This window comes from Schistocerca serialis, chromosome 3, assembly GCF_023864345.2.
Source record: "Schistocerca serialis cubense isolate TAMUIC-IGC-003099 chromosome 3, iqSchSeri2.2, whole genome shotgun sequence".
NCBI classification, from domain to species: Eukaryota; Metazoa; Arthropoda; class Insecta; order Orthoptera; family Acrididae; genus Schistocerca; species Schistocerca serialis.
The window spans coordinates 481,970,744-481,988,243 of record NC_064640.1 but is presented as its reverse complement, the minus strand read 5'-3'; positions in this window follow the sequence as shown (position 1 = coordinate 481,988,243).

Genomic DNA, 17,500 nt, shown 5'->3' with positions numbered 1-17,500 from the left:
TGTTTTAGAACGCAGACTTCGTGCCAGGCCTCACCGACCGATAGCGATACCTCTCCTCAGTGCAGCACTCCGTGAAGAATCGGCTGCCATTCCCCAAGAAACCTTCCAGCACCTGATTGAACGTATGCCAGCGAGAGCGGAAGCTGTCATCAAGGCTAAGGGTGGGCCAACAATGTACTGAATTCCAGCATAACCGATGGAGGGTGCCACGAACTTGTAAGTCATTTTCAGCCAGGTGTCCGGATACTTTTGATCACATAGTGTATTTATTTCTCAACATAGTTACCCTGAAGACGAACACATGTCTCCCAACGAGAGACCAATTTGTTGATACCTTCACTGTAGGATGTTTGACTTTGTTGACGGAGCCCAAACCTCACCTCTGCTGGCACCGCATCGTCACTATCAAAGTGAAAGTCCTCGAGGGTGTTCCTCAATTTTTGGAAACACATGAAAATCGGACGGGGCCTTTGAAAATCGATTACAGCACGCTGTTTCTCGCCCACCGGGATAGTTACGTTACACACCACGATGTTACACGCTACAATTCGAAGCCCTCTAACGCAGAGAGCTGTCAATTCGTAGACATGAACAATAAGGGTGCAGAACGTTAATGACGTTCGTATTATTTAAAAAGCTTTGAGTTTTCACACACAAAATTCGGAAGCATTAATTTTCAGCTCGCCCTCATTTCACCACATTCTAAGAAGAAAAAAAAAAAATCACCTCGAAGGATTTATCCGAATGGGATGGTAATCGGTAGATGTGATGTACATGTACAGACAAACAAACTACACTCCCGGAAATGGAAAAAAGAACACATTGACACCGGTGTGTCAGACCCATCATACTTGCTCCGGACACTGCGAGAGGGCTGTACAAACAATGATCACACGCACGGCACAGCGGACACACCAGGAACCGCGGTGTTGGCCGTCGAATGGCGCTAGCTGCGCAGCATTTGTGCACCGCCGCCGTCAGTGTCAGCCAGTTTGCCGTGGAATACGGAGCTCCATCGCAGTCTTTAACACTGGTAGCATGCCGCGACAGCGTGGACGTGAACCGTATGTGCAGTTGACGGAATTTGAGCGAGGGAGTATAGTGGGCATGCGGGAGGCCGGGTGGACGTACCGCCGAATTGCTCAACACGTGGGGCGTGAGGCCTCCACAGTACATCGATGTTGTCGCCAGTGGTCGGCGGAAGGTGCACGTGCCCGTCGACCTGGGACCGGACCGCAGCGACGCACGGATGCACGCCAAGACCGTAGGATCCTACGCAGTGCCGTAAGGGACCGCACCGCCACTTCCCAGCAAATTAGGGACACTGTTGCTCCTGGGGTATCGGCGAGGACCATTCGCAACCGTCTCCATGAAGCTGGGCTACGGTCCCGCACACCGTTACGACGTCTTCCGCTGACGCCCCAACATCGTGCAGCCCGCCTCCAGTGGTGTCGCGACAGGCGTGAATGGAGGGACGAATGGAGACGTGTCGTCTTCAGCGATGAGAGTCGCTTCTGCCTTGGTGCCAATGATGGTCGTATGCGTGTTTGGCGCCGTGCAGGTGAGCGCCACAATCAGGACTGCATACGACCGAGGCACACAGGGCCAACACCCGGCATCATGGTGTGGGGAGCGATCTCCTACACTGGCCGTACACCACTGGTGACCGTCGAGGGGACACTGAATAGTGCACGGTACATCCAAACCGTCATCGAACCCATCGTTCTACCATTCCTAGACCGGCAAGGGAACTTGCTGTTCCAATAGGACAATGCACGTCCGCATGTATCCCGTGCCACCCAACGTGCTCTAGAAGGTGTAAGTCAACTACCCTGGCCAGCAAGATCTCCGGATCTGTCCCCCATTGAGCATGTTTGGGACTGGATGAAGCGTCGTCTCACGCGGTCTGCACGTCCAGCACGAACGCTGGTCCAACTGAGGCGCCAGGTGGAAATGGCATGGCAAGCCGTTCCACAGGACTACATCCAGCATCTCTACGATCGTCTCCATGGGAGAATAGCAGCCTGCATTGCTGCGAAAGGTGGATATACACTGTACTAGTGCCGACATTGTGCATGCTCTGTTGCCTGTGTCTATGTGCCTGTGGTTCTGTCAGTGTGATCATGTGATGTATCTGACCCCAGGAATGTGTCAATAAAGTTTCCCCTTCCTGGGACAATGAATTCACGGTGTTCTTATTTCAATTTCCAGGAGTGTATTTCAGAAAAAGAATTGGATGACTTACTCAAGAGAAAGAGTTTCACAAACTGAGCAAATCCATAACGCATTGTTCCGTCTCTAGCCGTCATGCAAGCAGTTATTCGCCTCGGCACTGATTTACAGAGTTGTTGAACGTCCTCATGAGGGATATCGTGCCAAATTCCATCCAATTGGCGCGTTAGATCGTCAAAATCCCGAGATGATTGATGGACTCTGTCCCTAATGCTCTAAACGTTCTCAGTTGGGGAGAGATCCGGCGATCTTGCTGGCCATGGTAGGATTTGGCAAGCACGAAGACAAGCTATAGAAACTCTCGCCGTATGCGGGCGGGCAATATCTTGCTGAAATGTAAGCCCAGGCTGGCTTGCCATGAGGGTAACAAAACGAGATCGTCGACATACCGCTGTGTTGTAAGGATGCCGAGGACGACAACCAAAGGGTCCTCCTTTGAAAAGAAATGGCACCCCAGACCATCAGTCCTGGTTGTCGGTCCGTATGGTGGACGATAGTCGCGTTGGTATCCCACCACTGTCCGGGGCGTCTCCAGAAACGTCTTCGCAGGACATAGGGACTCAGTTCGAAGCGAGACTCATCACTGAAGACAATTCTACGGCAGTCAATGAAATTACAGCAGGCCGAAGCATAATGAGAAGTGGCGTCGAAACACGTATACTTGTTCCACATTAGAAGATTACCATAGAGTTTCGTGGTCGCATCGAGTTTTACAGCTGTTAGGTGTGTGAGAGAGGAGTTTCACTCGAACTTTACTCAGTACTCGGTAGTGATGACCTGAGGTCTCACCTTTAATGATACGGCATCACAATCGTGTTAATACAACGTCACCACCTTAGGATCGTTTAGTCCCACCGTAGTGTGACGGTAATGTTCCGTCTGGTATACCTGCTGTGAATGTAATGTTGCGTCCGGTATATCTGTTGCATTGTACCGTTTTTAATAATAACAGTAAAAGTTACGTAGTTGACTCCCTAAGAATCACTCCAACAAAGAAGTGGAAACGTATTTATAGGTTACGTACCAGAGAATAAGTCGTCTCTTTCGTTTTTTACTCAAACTGAAATGTTTACTTTTCAACAAATTGATTGTTTCTTTTTCTGGCAAAGCAATTACACGCGTTTTATTCTGACGTCAGTTCAGAAAGAGAAACATGTAGTTCATACGTGGGTGAATCACAAACACTTCTGTTGTTGTATTCCAATTAACTATACTGCGTCTGCTGATTCATTCGTGTCACATTATTCATTATATATATACATGTATACATTTTCCTGTTATATTTACGGAATATTACGTGCCCTCTGTGCCTGAGTAATTAAATGCAATGTTGGTACAAATACGCCAGAAGCAGTGCATTTTGAATTCAGAAACACATGCGATTGCTTTCGCAGAAAAAGAAAGAACGTAATTTGATGTAAAGTATACACTTCGGTATGATTAAGAAACGATAGTTGTCTTACAACTCTAGTATTTTACCTATATTTGCTAGTAAATACAGTATATGAAACTACTTCTATCAGCAACTCAATTATAACATTTATTACCACGTTATCTCCACAATTTTTGCAGTTAATGTGGATGTGGTTCAGATGACCATTCTTGAATCTTTTTCGTCCATATACCGTGTTGTACTTATAAAAGCGAACAAACTCGCTCATGAGAAGTTAACAACAAAGTTCCACGATCTTTTATAAACATAAAGTTATACTAAGAAAATACTGCATGTAGTAGGACGGGAGCCTATTCCTTACAACTTCAGAGCTCCATGTTTCTAACTCCTACACTACAGTGAAATCATAGAGCGTCTGATAGTTTATTTCATCTTAAGATCTCCTGAAGACTTTTTCCCCCGATATGTCATCAACTGATACTTAATTACAACAAATCGTACCAGGAGTGATGCATATGGTATAAATCTTCAAAGCGCCGTTGCCTTGAAAGTGCATACTGCCTTAACACCGAAGTGATAATCTGAAAACAACAAAGACATAATTTTATATGACGTCTCTAAAATTCTTCATTTGCCGACTTCCATCAGATATCCAGCACGCACAGAGTTTAATGGAAGATAGCTCATTTTGTCGTCACTTTCCAGTGAGGTTCGGGTGAAGCTAGCTTCTCCCGGACGTCACATTACTCGAGCATTCACTACCGTTGCAACGGTGAGCGCACGGCCAGTGGTGTATCACATCAGCTTTGACCATCAGGAAGTGTATCCTGGAATTAAGGTTATGAGATAAACATCGCTAGCCAGGCTTACTCAGCGCCTTGTTGCCCAATTTCGATGGTGTAGCGAAGACACATCTATATCTACATCTACATCTATAGTCTGTGACTCATGTTGTGGTGTATGGCGGAAGGAACTAAGTCTGCCACTGTCGCTAACCCCCTTTCCTGTTCTAGTCACTAATGATCTACGGGAAAAAGTTTTCTGGTAAGCCTCCATGTGAGTTCGAATCTCCCTAATTTTACATTAATTGTCTTTTCACGAGTTATGCATATGAGGAAACAATATATTGTTTGTCTCTTCTAGGAATGTACGCTCTCGGAATCTTAACAGTGAACCTCACCGTGATGCAGAACACCTCTCTTGTACTGTCTGGCACGGACTGAGCATCTCCGCGATTCTTTGGCGCTGACTAAATGAAGCTGTAACGAAACGCGACGCCCCTCAATAGACCCTTTCTCTTTCCTCTATCAATCCCGTCTGGTGTGGATCCCAGACTGACGTAAGAGGGTTTTGTAAGTTACCTGCTTTGTGGGTTAACTGCAGTTCCTGAGGATTTTCTCAATAAATTTCAGCGTGGACCTGCCTTATCCACGATTGCCTTCATGTGGTCGTTCCACTTTAAATTGTTCTGTTCGCATACTCCTAGATATTTTATGGATGTGAGTGCGTACAGTCATTTTTATGCAATCGTGTAATCATACAGTAATGGGTCCGTTACATTTGTTTTGGTAGAGACTTAACTGCCAATGCTTGCACCAAGCGTGGATCCTCTCAAGTCTTCCTGTTTTTGTCTCCAGTTCCTAGAGTTGCGACTTCTCTGCTTATAACACTATCAGTAACTTTATCTTGGACGTCTTCCATTTGGTCCACGCTTACATAGAAAAACCACACTATGGGAATTACGGAATTTGGAATTTTGTGGTAAGTTCTTATGGGACCAAACTGCTGATGCCATCGGTCCCTAGGCTTACACACTACTTAACCTAACTTAAACTAACTTAGGATAAGGGCAAGGCACACACCCATGCCCGATAGAGGGCTCGAACCTTCGATGGGGAGAGCCGCACGAACCGTGGCAAGGCGCAATAGACCACGCGGCTACCCCGCGCAGCTGGGAATTGTCAGTCCGACTTGGTGCAAAACACCTTTTGTTATTTATTTACTCATTTATTCCCCAAACTAGTTTCAGCTACAAATATCGTCATCATCAGCGAGTTCTTTAAATCGTATTTATTGTACGTCGCAATGTGGTTTTAAGAACCTTTGTTGCAGTTTGCGGCATATTTTAATGCTTTTTCTGTTGCCGTTTTTCTCCGCATACATCATATCATCTGCAATTGCATCTTCCAGCTAGTTTCATACACAGAAAATGTTTTGCGTTATAAACGAAGTGCGAAAGTTTTGTTTTTCTGGTGTTGCGGAGGAAGATACCACAGGAACTAAATGTACCACTGCACAAAGAGAGAGAGAAATCTTTGCAGATGACGCAAGAATATTTAAATAATTACACGTTCAGAGGAACAGCACCATCGCCACACTTGAGCACAGACTCTAAAAGAAAAAGATAGCGACCCAGTTGTGAAACCGTCCCAGAGACACTTTGCGCACTTTTGTGGGCAGTACTCTTGTCTTCGAGCACGAGCTGCTTCAGAAGTTACTAAATCCAACTGACAATGTCTGTAAATACACCTTCAATAAGGATCGCGGCACAATGGATTGCCTCAGTTTTGCGATGTATACCACCGCACTCGAACATGGACTCTAAAAAGACACTTGTGAAAATTCCCTGAGACACTTCACATGCTTTTATGTGAAACAGATCCCGAAACCGGTACCAGCTGCAATATCTGATTTTACACGCCAAAACGAGGAAAAATTTCTGAGCCCTACAGCTGCTTTGGTGTTCGTAACTTTTCTGAAACGGTGAGTGGGCTTAGTTTATACAGTACTGGCCATTAAAATTGCTACACCAAGAAGAAATGCAGATAATAAACGGATATTCATTGGACAAATATATTATACTAGAACTGACATGTGATTACATTTTCATGCAATTTGGGTTCATAGATCCTGAGAAATCAGTACCCAGAACAACCACCTCTGGCCGTAGTGGGCATTGAGTCAAACAGAGCTTGGATGGCGTGTACAGGTACAGCTGCCCATGCAGCTTCAACACGATACCACAGTTCATCAAGAGTAGTGATTGGCGTATTGTGACGAGCTAGTTGCTCGGCCACCATTGACCAGACGTTTTCAATTGGTGAGAGATCTGGAGAATGTGCTGGCCAGGGCAGCAGTCGAACATTTTCTGTATCCATAAAGGCCCGTACAGGACCTGCAACATGCAGTCGTGCATTATCCTGCTGAAATGTACGATTTCGCAGGGATCGAATGAAGGGTAGAGCCACGGGTCGTAACACACCTGAAATGTAACGCCCACTGTTCAAGGTGCCGTCAATGCGAACTCCATTCCCCTGCCTCAGTCTGAGGTTCGAGTCCTCCTTCGGGCATGAGTGTGTGTGTTGTCCTTAGCGTAAGTTAGTTTGAGTTAGATTAAGTAGAGTGTAAGCTTAGGAACCGATGACTTCAGCAGTTTGGTCCCATAAGACATTACCACAAATTTCCAAATTTCCCTAACTCATCTTGGGCATAAAATCGAGTCTTCACTTTCATAACTACGGTGATTCTAAATTAGTGACAGGTGTTTGTGTGGTGCTGCAAGCTCCTTGTATACATCTGCTTCACAAATCTCCAGTTTCAAGAGTTTGTGACGGCATAACGTGTAATTTCACATGCCAAACACTGCTGCGTTTTTCTACTTCCTTGTAGCAGGCATTCTACGGTACTAACGATCACTTTATAGGACTGATGCGAGTATAGTATAAATTCTGAACCGTGATCGGACGGGAACAGTGGGCGCTGTACACCTCTGCAAAGCTACGAGGCCTGTTCAGAAAGTAAGCTCCGATTGATTGCCAAATTGAAACCACAGTGAACATCAGAAATGTTTTACTTGTAACAATTAGCTACACCTTTCAGCTACTTCTCTACGTAGTCGCCGTTCTGACTTAGACTTTTGTCATAGCGTTGTACCAACTTTTCAATAGCCTCATCATAGAAGGCAGCCGCCAGTGCTTTCCGCCAATTCTCCACGCTGGCCTACACCTCGTTGTCTGTGTCAAAATGTTGTCTTCAAAGACAGCGGTTCATGTGACCAGAGATGAAACTCAGGGGGAGACAATTGCGGACTGTATTGTGGGTAATCTCACATTTCCATTTGAAAACGATGCAGGAGCATCTTCATTGCACCTGCAGAATGCGGCTGAGAATTGTCTTGAAGAAGAAACAGCACGACAGTTATGTAATGTTAGCTGCATAGCTTCAGGCGAAATTTCTCACCAGGCCCTCGTACTTGGCGGCAGAGACTATTTTCTAGACATCTTTACGCACTCACTGCGAGCTCAGAAATGAGAAGAGCGACGTGATGCTAACTGGGGTTATACTAGAGACACTACCCAACACATCTGTGCAAAGCTTTATCGGATTTTCATAGTCGTTTCCATTTCGCGACCGATCGGAGCTTACTTTCTGAACGCCCCTCGTATATTGTGCATGTATCACAAACAATCGATGTTTTAGGGATGTAGTTTTTCCAGTTTTACAGTTTATCACCCTAGTTTACCGTAGAGAAATCTGCAAGAAGAATGTATGTCATGCGCTGGAAGTATATTTTTTTTTTACATTGGAATACTAACAGCGTTGCATTCCACACGACTAATAGCTCAGGAACCGCACCGCTCTAACATTATAGCGTCTTTTAATGCATAACCATGTAACTTTAGGAGTACCTGTGTTTGCGTTATCTCTTCCCAATACCTTCTTGGTACTGATCCCAGACACTAGAACAATACTTTAACATTGATAACGCAGTTGATTTGCGTAAAATTCTTCAAACTCCGTCCGTACGGAGCTCCATCATGCATAAAAATCACTCGTTCCTTCTTCTTCTTAACCGTCTGTTATTACATCACAAAACATTCACATCTACTACTATACACTGATAACGGGTGCTAACCTTCTCGACATGAGCGCATCTGGAGAAATCTTGTGCACTTGTATGGGTACTGTGAGCAAGATTGGTGCGGAACAGCAGTTACAGAGTCGGCTCGCTCTGTCCCTTCATGTGACGTGGAATGTAGCAGTCTACTTCTGGCCAGCAGCAGATTAAATCAGTAACAGTGCTGCAGGGAGGGTTGGTCAAAGATAATGTGAGGAGATTTTTCAATCTCTAACTTTATTCTAAGAATGCGAGAATGCTGTGTGACCTCCACCCACATAGGGAAAAATTGTAAATTGCGCACTATGATCGAAGTTGTAGAAATATGTAGATCGCTGTCCAGTACACTTTGGTGTATATGTTCGAGAGTTAATAATGAATGGACACACTGCACAGTCATCTATCTACATTTGCAAAGAAGTATATGGACCTCGCAAAGTAGTGGAGGGGCGGTTTAGCAATGATACAGAAATTGGAAGCATGCTGCCGCGTCATTGGTCAGTGTTGAACTTAAGGTAAAATTTCTAAAATTGATCGCACTATCAACTGTGACGCTTATTATTACAGTACGTCGACGGTGCCTTTTTCCATCCCACCTCTCCACTGGTACGCTGTTGATTAAGATATAACGATTGACTGACATCACTTGTTTGAGATGGAGAAAGAGGCTTGGTGGAGGGGCAACAACTTTCAGGGATGGCTAGCACTGAAACAGTGATTGCGTACATGACTGCAAAACGAGGAATCAATCGAAATGGAAAACCGAGCCATCAGCTATTTCGTCACTGTGAAAGATGAGTTTAAATGTAGAGACCATCAATCAGCTGTTTGAAAATTCTCCAAAACGCAGCTAGACTCTTCCAGTCTCCATATGTTGTGACTATCTTTTATTTAAAATCATCCAGTGTGTGTGTGTGGTGGGAGCAGCAGCAACAAAATTTACTCATGCGATGTCTAGTTTTCTGTGAGAGCCAATGGCTCGAAATGTGCTGTCAGTTTAGAACCCGACCAAACCTCGAAGTCATAGTGGAAAAAAGAACATGAATGGGGGTGTAGAAAGCTGTGTCATAGACTGCTTGGATGTGTTACAGGAGCAAAAGACAATGTTTCTAACAACAACACAGGGATCTTCTCTTGCGACTGCTAGTACTGTCTATGGGATATGGTCCTCCACCTACAGCACGGCCGATGACATTTTACACTGGTCTGTGCTGGCAACTGAGTGGATCAGTACCTGTATATTTAATGGCGGTCTGCGCATATGCTCGATACCAGCACACAGATGGTATTTGTTTTCGATATATATATCGAGTTCTTTGTTGGCCGAAGTTATCGGAGCTTTTATAGTTCGTAGTGTTTTATTCTCTGTTGGGTGGTACATGGTAGAGAGAATGTTTGGCTGACAGATGTGGATGTACCCTGAAGAGCGCAAATCTCCTTCAGACTGCAGTACCTGTTTGTAGTTTGGAGATGCACTGCAATGCAGTAGCAAAATCCTTGTCCTTCTTCCAGTTCCCGTAACTGCTTGTACTGTCTTTATACTGCCTCATGTTGCAGGAGCAAGCTTCATTTGGTGCTGACTTTACACATCGTACACAGTTGGCGGAGCTACGACAAAATGTCCCCATTTCAAAAAATGTTCAAATGTGTGTGAAACCTTATGGGACTTAACTGCTAAGGTCATCAGTCCCTAACCTTACACACTATTTAACCTAAATTATCCTAAGGACAAACACACACACCCATGCCCGAGGGAGGACTCGAACCTCCGCCAGAACCAGCCGCACAGTCCATGACTGCAGCGCCTTAGACCTGTCCCCATTTCCACCGAGTAGTCAAAAAAGACGGTCCTATCACATTAACTCACCTCACTTTGTTTCTGAACATGTTGCTGCAGGTAGTAGATATAGCGCTCTCTGGCTTCTGCTCAGTTCTGATTTAAATTGGAACAATCACTTGCACACAGCTGCAGGGATGACGGGGCAGAGTCTCAGGAACAGTTATAAGACGCACAGGGACTGTCTAAAACCACATTGGAATTTTACTGTAGCAGATAGGTTCAAAAAGGGTGAGTCGTTTCAAGATATGAGAGTGCCACGAATATGATTCACTAGTGGCTGTAATTCTCATAGGATCCAACGCAGGTATAAGGGGCGCGCGGCGGCAGTGGTCTGTTGTTGGAACAATTTATGTTTTATGGCTTACGGTGGGGCCTACCGGACTGGAGAAGCTGGCTGGGGTACAGGATTGTAGCTGACCTAACTATGTCACCCTCTGTTGTGGTTGGCAAGAGAGCCAACACCGTTTTACTAAAGGAGGCCGAAATGAACGCGTTTTAGCTCACGCAGGCTGGCGTGAGGTCTGGAACATGACAAGAAAATTAGAATTTAGAAAAACGGACGTAGCTGGTGGAATACTTAACTTTAATCCATTAATGATGAACGTCGGTCTTGACGGTACATGATTCACAATATCAATAGTAACTGATAATGGCGCCTTGCTAGGTCGTAGCAAATGACGTACCTGAAGGCTATGTTAAACTATCGTCTCGGCAAATGAGAACGTAAGTAGGCAGTGAACCATCGCTGGCAAAGTCGGCTGTACAACTGCGGCTAGTGCTAGGAAGTCTCTCTAGACCTGTCGTGTGGCGGCGCTCGGTCTGCAATCACTGATAGTGGCGACACGCGGGTCCGACGTATACCACCGGACCGCGGCCGATTTAAAGGCTACCACCTAGCAATTGTGGTGTCTGGCGGAGACACCACACCCTCTAGGCAGGTGAATAGTGAACTAAAACTCAGTATGTGTTAGGCAGCCTTCGTGATCGCATATATTCTCTGTGGAAATTTGAGAAGATTCAATATGGGCATATATTTGCATGGAACCATTATTCCCTCTCATGTAAGCTGCCTGATTGATTGCTTCTAAGCATTTCCCATCATTATATGGTTGCGAGATCATCGATTGTGGTGTGTGTTTTCTGCATCTACATGGTGATAGACGGGTGGAAGACACGTATGCTGGTTCTCCAGACATGAGAAGCACCTTAGTTGACTTTGTAAAATAGAAGGATGATTTGGAATCTGTTATATCATGCTTGCCAAGTTTCTTACGCAGGTCAACTGCCCTATGTATAAGATTGTGAGAAACTCAAAAATCGATTGTTGTTGTTGTGGTCTTCATTCCTGAGACTGGTTTGATGCAGCTCTCCATGCTACTCTATCCTGTGCAAACTTCTTCATCTCCCAGTACCTACTGCAACCTACATCCTTCTGAATCTGCTTAGTGTATTCATCTCTTGGTCTCCCTCTACGATTTTTACCCTCCACGCTGCCCTCCAATACTAAATTGGTGATCCCTTGATGCCTCAGAACATGTCCTACCAACCGATCCCTTCTTCTGGTCAAGTTGTGCCACAAACTTCTCTTCTCCCCGATCCTATTCAATACTTCCTCATTAGTTATGTGATCTACCCATCTAATCTTCAGCATTCTTCTGTAGCACCACATTTCGAAAGCTTCTATTCTCTTCTTGTCCAAACTATTTATCGTTCATGTTTCACTTCCATACATGACTACACTCCTTACAAATACCATCAGAAATGACTTCCTGACACTTAAATCTATACTCGATGTTAACAAATTTCTCTTCTTCAGAAACGCTTTCCTTGCCATTGCCAGTCCACATTCTATATCCTCTCTACTTCGACCATCATCAGTTATTTTGCTCCCCAAATAGCAAAACTCCTTTACTACTTTAAGTGTCTCATTTCGTAATCTAATTCCCTCAGCATCACCCGACTTAATTCGACTACATTCCATTATCCTTGTTTTGCTTTTGTTGATGTTCATCTTATATCCTCCTTTCAAGACACTGTCCACTCCATTCAACTGCTCTTCCAAGTCCTTTGCTGTCTCTGACTGAATTACAATGTCATCGGCGAACATGGATTTTAATACCTACTCCGAATTTTTCTTTTGTTTCCTTTACTGCTTGCTCAATATACAGATTGAATAACATCGGGGAGAGGCTACAACCCTGTCTTACTCCCTTCCCAACCACTGCTTCCCTTTCAAGTCCCTTGACTCTTATAACCGCCATCTGGTTTCTGTACAAATTGTAAATAGCCTTTCGCTCCCTGTATTTTACCCCTGCCACCTTTAGAATTTGAAAGAGAGTATTCCAGTCAACATTGTCAAAAGCTTTCTCTAAGTCTACAAATTCTAGAAACGTAGGTTTGCCTTTCCTTAATCTTTCTTCTAAGATAAGTCGTAAGGTCGGTATTGCCTCACGTGTTCCAGTGTTCCTACGGAATCCAAACTGATCTTCCCCGAGGTCGGCTTCTACTAGTGTTTCCATTCGTCTGTAAAGAATTCGTGTTAGTATTTTGCAGCTGTGGCTTATTAAACTGATTGTTCGGTAATTTTCACATCTGTCAACACCTGCTTTCTTTGGGATTGGAATTATTATATTTTTCTTGAAGTCTGAGGGTATTTCGCCTGTCTCATACATATTGCTCACCAGATGGTAGAGTTTTGACAGGACTGACTCTCCCAAGGCCGTCAGTAGTTCGAATGAAATGTTGTCTACTCCGAGGGCCTTGTTCCGACTCAGGACTTTCAGTGCTCTGTCAAACTCTTCACGCAGTATCATATCTCCCATTTCATCTTCATCTACATACTCTCCCATTTCCATAATATTGTCCTCAAGTACATCGCCCTTGTATAGACCTTCTATATACACCTTCCACCTTTCTGCTTTCCCTTCTTTGCTTAGAACTGGGTTTCCATCTGAGCTCTTGATGTTCATACAAGTGGTTCTCTTATCTCCAAAGGTCTCTTTAATTTTCCTGTAGGCAGTATCTATCTTACCCCTAGTGAGATAAACCTCTACATCCTTACATTTGTCCTCTAGCCATCCCTGCTTAGTCATTTTGCACTTCCTGTCGATCTCATTTTTGAGACGTTTGTATTCCTTTTTGCCTGCTTCATTTAATGCATTTTTATATTTTCTCCTTTCATCAATTAAATTCAATATTTCTTCTGTTACCCAAGGATTTCTACCAGCCCTCGTTTTTTTACCTACTTGATCCTCTGCTGCCTTCACTACTTCATCCCTCAAAGCTACCCATTCTTCTTCTACTGTATTTCTTTCCCCCATTCCTGTCAATTGTTCCCTTATGCTCTCCCTGAAACTCTGTACAACCTCTGGTTTAACCAGTTTATCCAGGTCCCACCTTTTTGCAGTTTCTTCAGTTTTAATCTACAGTTCAGAACCAATAGATTGTGGCCAGAGTCCACATCTGCCCCTGGAAATGTCTTACAGTTTAAAACCTGGCTCCTAAATCTCTGTCTTTCCATTATATAATCTATCTGATACCTTTTAATATCTCCAGGGTTCTTCCATGTATACAACCTTCTTTCATGATTCTTAAACCAAGTGTTAGCTATGATTATGTTGTGCTGTGTGCAAAATTCTACCAGGCGGCTTCCTCTTTCATTTCTTAGCCCCAATCCATATTCACCTACTACGTTTCCTTCTCTCCCTTTTCCTACAATCGAATTCCAGTCACCCATGACTATTAAATTTTCGTCTCCCTTCGCTATCTGAATAATTTCTTTTATTTCATCATACATTTCTTCAAGTTCTTCGTCATCTGCAGAGCTAGTTGGCATATAAACTTGTACTACTGTAGTAGGTGTGGGCTTCGTATCTATCTTGGCCACAACAATGCGTTCGCTGTGCTGTTTGTAGTAGCTTACCCGCATTCCTATTTTCCTATTCATTACCCCTATTTGATTTTGTGTTTATAACCCTGTAGTCACCTGACCAGAAGTCTTGTTCCTCCTGCCACTGAACTTCACTAATTCCCACTACATCTAACTTTAACCTATCCATTTCCCTTTTTAAATTTTCTAACCTACCTGCCCGATTAAGGGATCTGACATTCCACGCTCCGATCAGTAGAATTCAAAAACTGGCAGGAAATTAAAAATTGATAGGAAATTCAAAAAGTAGCTCAGTTGCATTAATGAATTTTCTTCCCACTCCTATGACATCATTATAGAATTATGGCTGTTGACTTATGTATAAACTGGTGAGAAATTCAAAAATCTAAGATTGCATTTTGTCATTTTGGAATTCAATGTGTCTGACCAGGAATACCGGCACAGTCTCTATGGTGTCAGGATATTTGTTCACCCTACAGATTCAAGCCCATAATTCTGGAACAAAGGGCAATGTCATCCCCCTTCCCCCTCTACCAGCTCTGGGACAAAAGTAGTTCTCTTGCAGGTCCAGGCCTTTCTGTTAGACAGCAGATATCAGCCTGCTGACCTACGTAACACGTTTTCCCTGAGCTATCATTCACTCAGAGGTGTACAGTTACTTATCGAATTTCTGCATACTGTTTCTCCTAATTCCAATTCCTTTAACTCTGGAATTTTGCACTTTATATCTTTTACACCACACTGGGGTCGGAAAGGGTCTACCATCCCCTAAGTTAAAGTTGGAATTTTAAAACTGTGTGCTTTATTTATTTAAACAAACACCAGTATGAAGAGTCCTTTGCAGACCTGCCACTCCACCCCTATCCCTACCCCCATGATTTTGATCATCATATCACATGATATAGGGTATACATCAGATGGTTATATATAGGGTTGACCATCTGCCACAGGAGGTCTTGTCTTCATGCATTTTGGAGTGTATGTAAAGATACATTCAATGACTGTGGTACGACTTTCAAAATGTTTGAGCACAGCAATAAGTCGTTCTTTTCTTTCAGGATTTATTAATTAAGCTAATGCCTAGTCATTATCATTACACTATTTCATAGTTTCAATACATGTCCTTATACGTCAGCTCCCTGTTGTTCAGACTACTGTCACAGTTCATTCAAGACTAGTAGTAGCACAAAGGATGGTCTAAAATACCTTCACCATAGCCTGAGTTGGTGGCTTTCATCCTAGTGGTTGTTTAAATAAATTAAGGTACATTTGTTTCTACAACATAGCACACAGTTATAAAGTTTTGACTTTAACTTAGGCCATTAAGTAGACCATTTCCCACCCCACTGTGGTCTTAAAGAAATAAAATGCAGATATCCAAAGTTAGAGGAATTGGAATTAGGAGAAGTAGTATGCAGGAATTCGATAAGTAACCATAAGCCTCTGAGTGACTAATAGCTCAGAGAAAACATGTTAAGAAGGTCAGCAGACTGATATCCATTGTCTAACAGACAGGCTAGTACCTGAAAGGGAATAAACAACTTTTGTCCTAGAACTGGTACAGGGGGAAGGGAGGTGACATTGCCATTTGTTCCAGAACCGGAGGGTTGGGCCTGGAGGGCGAACAAACATCCTTTGTCTTAAAGGAAATCTGACAACATAGAAGCTATGCCAGTATTCAAGCCGGACAGAGTGGCCAAGCGGCTGTAGGCGCTTCAGTCTGGAACCGCGCGACCGCTACGGTCGCAGGTTCGAATCCTGCCTCAGGCATGGATGTGTGTGACATCCTTAGGTTAGTTAGGTTTAAGTAATTCTAAGTTCTAGGGCACTGATGACCTCAGAAGTTAAGTCCCATAGTGCTCAGATCCATTTGAACCATTTGAACTAGTATTCAAGGTCAGACATCTTGAATTCCAACATGACGCTGCAGCATCTTGGATTTTTGAATTACCCACCAGTTTATACTTAGGTCAACAGCCCTACTTCCACAGTGACATCATAGGAGTGGGGGGGGGGGGGGGGGGGAAACCCAGTAACGCAATTGGACAATTTTTTTTAATTTCTCACAATTTTTTGAAATTTCCACCAGTTTCGAATTTCTCACAAACTTATAGATAGGGCAACTGGCCTTTGTCAGAAATCTGGCAACAGTGCATTACACCATCAACGACATCAATAATGACATCATCATAAATCTGGCAACAATGCAGAGCACATTCATTCTCTCCTTGCTTACCTACACCCAATAGAGAAAAATCTGTTTCAGCATGAATGCTCTCGTCTTGACTTTTCTTAATCGATAGTAATGCCTCCAGTTCTCTTACTCTTATACTTTCTTGTGGCTTGGGTGACATGTGCTATTGCCATTTTCCACTTAAATGTGGTTTAAACTTAGTTCTTGCACACAGACCTTACCGATATACCTCTCAAATAAAGTCATCATTATCATTCAGTTCATATGAACCCCTATCATTCAGATTTCAGATTTGTTGTCGTGTCTTTTGTGATTGTAGGAAGGGCTCTCTGGGTAAATTTATTGGAAATAATTTAGCATACACTATCAATTAACTGAGGCAACGGCCTTGCCACAGAGTATACACCGGTCCCTGTCAGATCACCGAAGTTAAGCGCTGTCGGCCGCGGCCGGCACTTGGATGGGTGACCATCCTAGCCGCCATGCGCTGTTGCCATTTTTCGGGATGCACTCAGCCTCGTGATGCCAATTGAGGAGCTACTCGACCGAATAGTAGCAGCTCCAGTCAAAGAAAACCATGGTAATGACTGGGAGATTTTTTTTCCCTTTATTGTTATTTTTAAACCTGTTTACAGGCAGGCCAGCAGCAGCATACTACGCCGCTCTTTGGCCGCAGAGAAACACAAAAGAGACAAATGAAGACAATTAGAGAGAGAAAAATATGGTGGACATAGAAACGGAGACAAACAGTTTTTAAAATACATGGAGCCGTTCACAGGCGTAGAGTCCAAGATAAAATTTGTTCAGACACTTGGACTCATACATAGACGAAAACCATCACACGTGGACGTAGGTGCCCAAAACGAATAACACTGAACCACTTAAGCACAAAACGACGACACACACAGAAACATGAGGCGTTGATCTCCGGCACGCAAATGTTCACTAACCGTGTACGAGTCCGGGGACCTGCCAAGAGAGGAGGAGGGGGCTGGGAGAGGGAGAGGGGATAGCAGATGCCATGGGCAGGGGAGATAGGGGGAAGGGAGGAAGGG